This window comes from Sesamum indicum, linkage group LG13 (assembly GCF_026168435.1).
Source record: "Sesamum indicum cultivar Baizhima isolate 11 linkage group LG13, ASM2616843v1, whole genome shotgun sequence".
In the NCBI taxonomy this organism is placed as follows: domain Eukaryota; kingdom Viridiplantae; phylum Streptophyta; class Magnoliopsida; order Lamiales; family Pedaliaceae; genus Sesamum; species Sesamum indicum.
Window position 1 is genome coordinate 2,449,975 of NC_142669.1, and position 6,000 is coordinate 2,455,974.

The window sequence follows — 6,000 nt, forward strand, 5'->3', positions numbered from 1 at the left end:
CAAGGTGGTCAACTGACTAAACTGTCGTCGGATCGTCATATGGAAGCCTTAGAGGCTTGATCGGTATGACTTAAATCCCCGCTCCAATAGTACGGAAGTAGTTCTCAGACTTGAGGAATAACGACAGTCACGTGCATACGATGACTGTATCTTGGATCGGCACGGGAGGTGATTGTGTCACAGACATGATCATCATAAGCTTTGTCAAGTGCAGTCGGAGTATGTAGCGAGGACGATGAGTTCGAAGAAGAAGATCCGTCCCCTGTCAGTATGTGACAGAGGTATCTCCTATACACTTGGAGATGCATTCACGCTTTATGAATCTGTGTCCACAGTTGTTGATTGGATAGGAGAAAGAGGTTTCTATGTCGAGAAAGTTGGCGTAATGCGATTTCAAGTATTAAATATAGATGCCTCGTCTAGGATGGGAACCGAAACCTACTTTCATGCCCTAGACTAAGACCAAGAGATGGTAGACAGAAGGACCGTCCCAGTATGGACTCAGGAGCGTAAATGTTCACACGAAAATTCACCTAGTCTCTAGTTCCATGAACCGTTGCTAGACGACCACCCATACTGACGGGCTTTCTTGACTAAGGGTTAATCAAGAAATATTAATTAAATTAGATTTAATTAATAATAATATTGGACACTAGTCCGATCTAGCTGAAAGGTGAACCTAAAGAGTCACACACAAATTATCGAGAAAGAACAAGGAATTAATTTGAAATTAATTTCATAAGATGTAAGTAATTGAATTACTCACACATGGGGGTTCATTGGATGGATAGCCCAAGTTTAAATTAATTGTATTAATGTAAATTAGGCTTGTTTTTATTTAATTAATGAATTGAATTCAATTAATTAATAAGAGACAATTAGGGCTTGAGTGTTTAATTGGATTAAGTACCTGTAGGTTCAATTAAATAAATTTTATTAAATTGAATTTAATTAAAATTCATTGGATCTTGAATTTATTTTATATAAAATCAGCCCAATGATTAAGGCCCACTAGCAATATTGATAGATGGAAAATTGACCAAAAGTTGTATTTTTTGGAAAGTGCTGACTTGGTCATATTTAGACTCTTCTCTATTTGGAATGGATTGAAGAGTTACCTTTTAGATAACAGAATGTATCTAGACACATTCTTGTTTATCTATTCAAGATATAAAAATATAGTTTGTGTATTATTATTAGGGTAATAATTCATTAAACTATACGACACAAAAACCTTCCTCTTCCATCACCAAAATTCTGCCGCCCCCTCCATTATTCCCAAAGAAGAATGAGTTTTTCTTTGTCTTGATTCTTTCTAGCAAAGGGATCAAGGTTTCATTTTTTTGTTGTGGTGTGGATCATCTTTGGAGGATTCCTACATTGAAATCTTTGGTGAACGTTCAACGAAACTAACCAGTTAGAAGCTCGAAATTTAAGAGGTAAATTTCGATTTTAATTTTCGCTTCTACTTTTATTTTTTCAACAATACCCTCGTATGGTTATATTTTATTATTGCATAAATTTTCATATTATATTGAACGCCCTGGAACTCCAAAGGTGCACCTCTTGAATTCGTTTAGTTTTTATGCTTTAATTTTATGATTATGCATTTCTATTTATTGCTTCCGCTACTGCGTTCCCGAGCCTTACCACGCAATCTTTGAAGTGGTATCAGAGCCTAGTTCGATATAGAGGTTATCGGTCTTATGTGGATGAGCTTGCCAATGTATTTAATGGCTTCTAAAGCATGTTTTAATTTCTTATTTTATTCATATTTATATGTAGAAATTAATTTGCTTAATTTCGTGATTAATTGAATAATTTTAATATTTAAGAAAAAATGATTTTTCTTTAAATACTAAAGCTTTTACTATTACAATTTAATGTGTGGAAAAAAAAATAAAATTAAGCACTGTAGATGCACACTGCCGGCCAACGCTAAACAACATGCATGTAGGCGCGCGACCGTCTACACACTGAGTGCAGGCTGTCTGCAAGCGCGCGAGGGCCGTCTGCACCCTGCTGCAGGCCGGCGATAATCGGTTGGGCCGTCTTTCGCCATTTCTCCAAAAAATTGGATTTTATGATTTTCTGCACATTTTTTGAAAAATTATTATTTTTTGGAGATTTAATTTTGGATTAAATTGGATTTTATCCAAAATTAAATTGCTTTATTAATATGGTTTATTTTTGTACATTGGTGCATATATTTTATCATCCTTTTGATTGCAATTTTAAACTTGTAATTTCTACATAATATTATTTTTTATGATATTGGATATCATGGGTTTTTATTATACATCAAATGTATTATTTTATGTCTAGGATGTTTAAATAGATTTCAATTTCATTGGCGCCAGACATTGGATGTTAATCCAATTCAGCGGATTAGTTGACAAGGTGGTCAACTAATTGATCTAGGCTTGGTTGGTAAGACTTGAGTCCCCGAATCTAATAGTACGGGAGTAGTCCTCAAACTTGAGGAATCACGACAGTCACGTGCATACGATGGCTGTATCCTGGATTTACGCGAGAGGTGATTCTGTCACAGGCATGATCATCATAAGCCTTGTGTAGTGCAATCGGAGTATGTAGTGAGGACAGTCAGTTCTAAGAAGAGGATCCATCCCCTTTTAGTGTGTGACAAAGGTATCTCCTATGCACATGGAGATGCGTTCACACTTTATGAATCTGTAGCCACAGTTGTTGATCGAATATGAAAAGGAGGTTCCTATATCGAGAAACTTGGCGTAACGCGATCTCAAGCATTAAGCATAGACGCTTAGTCCAGGATTGGAACCGACACCTAATTCCATGCCTTAAATTAAGGCTAGCAGACAATAGACAGAAGGGCCGTACCTGTATGGACTCGAGAGCCTAAATGTTCACACGGAAATTCACCTAGTCTCTAGTGCCACGGACTGTTGCTAGACGGCCACCCATGGTGATGGACTTTCTTGATTATAGGTTAATGAAGAATTATTAATTAAATTAGATTTAATTAATAATATTATTAGACACTAGCTCAAGTCTAGCTGAAAAGTGAACTAAAGAGTCACACTCAAATTATCGGAAAGGAACAAGAAATTAATTTGGAATTTATTCTACAAGTAATTGGATTACTTACAAAGAGAGATCCCTCAGATGGAAAGGGTCCAAGAATAAATTAATGGCATTAATTTATATTGGGTTTGTCTTTATAATTTAATAAGTTAGATCTTGTTAAATAATAAGGATAATTTAGGCATATGTATTTAATTAGATTAAATACTAGTTGGGCTCAATTAAACTAGATTTGCATAAAAATTCATTGGGCTTGTATTTTGAAGGGTAAATGTAGCATCCTCTAATGCTACTAGGGCTATATCTTCCCTAAACGTCATACTTAAAGTAATCCCTGTGTTTATATATATAAATGCATATAATCATTTAATCAATACGTATACGTAATCCCAACTTCGTAACAGGCATAATCAACCCACAACATCATATATACATATCAAACACCACAAGTAATTCATCACAGGTAATCTCCAAGCTTACATTCTCTCTATAAAAACAAAATGTGATTTGTATTGTAACTGAAAAAGTGCATACTGGCCCGACTTGCCTGAATATAGCGTATAGATCTAGCCTTCAACAGGCAGACACTTCAAAGTCTACTCCTGAAAGAAAATGTCAGTAGAGGAATAAGCTTGCCACTCAGTAAGTAAATAACCTTTGATATCTCCCAACCTAAAGGCTTTATTCAGAGATGGGTCTTTCAACTGCCTACTCTTTCGATGAAGGGTGCACTACAGGACAATCGGTACTAAAGAGATCAAATGGGGGGATTTCGTCGATATTGAGTCGACTATAAACTACTCATCTTTCTTGGAACCGTCGTTGTGTATGGGAAAGAGGGGTTCTACCTTGCTTGGTTGGGAAAAGGGTGAATGGTCCCAAAAGGGACGGGAAAAACCCACTAGAAAGAATGGGGGTAGCCCTATCTATATATTTATATCAAACACAACCCAAATAAGATAAGTAAGAAACATTCATGGAATACAATCAATTTAGTTCCAACATAATCAGCTTCATCGCATCACGTAGCTAACTCGCAATAAAACAACCAATTAAATTCCATTTTTTCCCTAGTTTGAATACTAGATGGTGATATTGTATTTTTCCCATCAACTCAATCTCACCATTCTATTAATTCAAGTGAATCCTTTTGACAACCGGCTCATCAATCTCATTTCGCATCGTAGCTCTTTTATATGCAGCATCGCTCTTTTCATATCGCAGCATCTCTCTTTTCATATCACAACATCACTCTTTTCATATCATTTCTTTCTCATATCACATCATAGCTCTTTTAATTTCATTTCATCTTACAGGCTTTTCAACACATCAAGAGGTATTCACACCATAATTATATTCAATTTCCACCACTCCCTTATTTCCACATATCACTATTCTTGTAAGCAACTAGTAACGTAAAATAATATATCAACATATTCTCATTTTCAGACATGCACAACACATCAAACAACAACATAATATTTCAACATAATTCTTCATTCCACGTACATAATACCATCAATCAAATCAAATCATCCATCACTCACATACTTTCAGATAAATCAATGTCAGCATGAACCACAAATTTATATAACAGTAATAGCACAAATAAGTTGAACATATATAGATAATACTGATTATTCGCTTACCTCGACTTCACAACGCTTTTATCTACTCAATCGATAATTGTCAGTCCTTTCACCTTACCCCCTTATCCTATAATGAGTTATAGTACACACAAATAATATATCGAGAATATCGTAAGTTTTTTTAAATATAATATTAAATCTTATTCGTACAATCTCTAATAATTCTTTAATATTTCATTTCTATCAAAATATAAATCCTCGTTCTAGTTCTTCTTAATAACTAGACACTCTAGGCTTCATAAAAATATTTATAGTTTATCAATTAATTCATAGGAATTTATTTAACCAAACCCCATTTATATTTATGACTATCATTTTTAATAACATTCCTAAATTAAATTATCATTAAAAATCCCATTTCCCCTCTTTAATAACATAATATTTCTTAAATACAATTTTCGCAATATTTCTACGAATTTTCTTTCAATCCAAGGCTATTATACAACTTAATTAAACAATAATACATAGAATTACATATTTGGTTAATAATTCCGATGGAATTATATAAATTAGCTATAGCAATTGATGTGGTCGAGGTTTTTTTGCTAGAGAATAAATTGGGACTTTACCACGACGGAATTTCACACCAGGTGAAATGCAATTTCCGCAAAATGTGTAATTTTTAGGAGGATGGGGTCTTGTCAATGAATAGTAGCTTGGATTAAAAAATTAGTATTTTGGTATTTATAGGGGTGTTGGAAATTATATGGTGTGGTGAGGTATATATGTTTAAGGTGTGCCACATACATTTTAAATTACTCTTTTACCCTTACAATTTAATACATTTTTTTACTAATGTACATCAGCAATATTCAAATATAATAAATTTAACAATCTAATTAACCAACGATATCATTTATATATCCAATTTGATATTTAATTCAACATTATTTTAAATCGTCAAACTCATAAAATATACCGATTAAATAGTACATCGCTCAATATAAACAACATTTAATAAATAGACTAATTAAATAATATTATTATACAAATTAATATATATTTAAATTCAATTCACGTACCTCTGTTTATCTTTTCCGCGAGAGAGAGAGGATTGCAATTTTCTTAATTGTGTGTTGTATGTAGTGCTTGTGTGTGTTGTATTATGTGTTATGTATGTGTACAAATCAAGAGAGGAGAGTGAGGCGGTGGGGGTGATGGCCCACCAAGCCCACTCTCAACTCTCTCTCTCTCTCTAATTCATATATATATATATATATATATATTATTACTTACTAATATATTTATATATTATTTACTAATATATATATAATATTATTATTATTTT

At 33.4% G+C, this 6,000-nt stretch overlaps 1 long non-coding RNA gene across 1 annotated transcript; it reads right to left on the bottom strand.

The window, feature by feature from the left end:
* Window positions 1–3,470: 3,470 nt before the first annotated feature.
* On the bottom strand, window positions 3,471–5,792 carry LOC148784367 (uncharacterized). The gene is made up of 2 exons (XR_016063773.1): window positions 5,735–5,792; window positions 3,471–4,779 (listed from the first exon to the last, which is right to left on the bottom strand). It is a non-coding gene; the product is annotated as an uncharacterized LOC148784367 (long non-coding RNA).
* Between the last annotated feature and the right edge of the window lie 208 nt (window positions 5,793–6,000).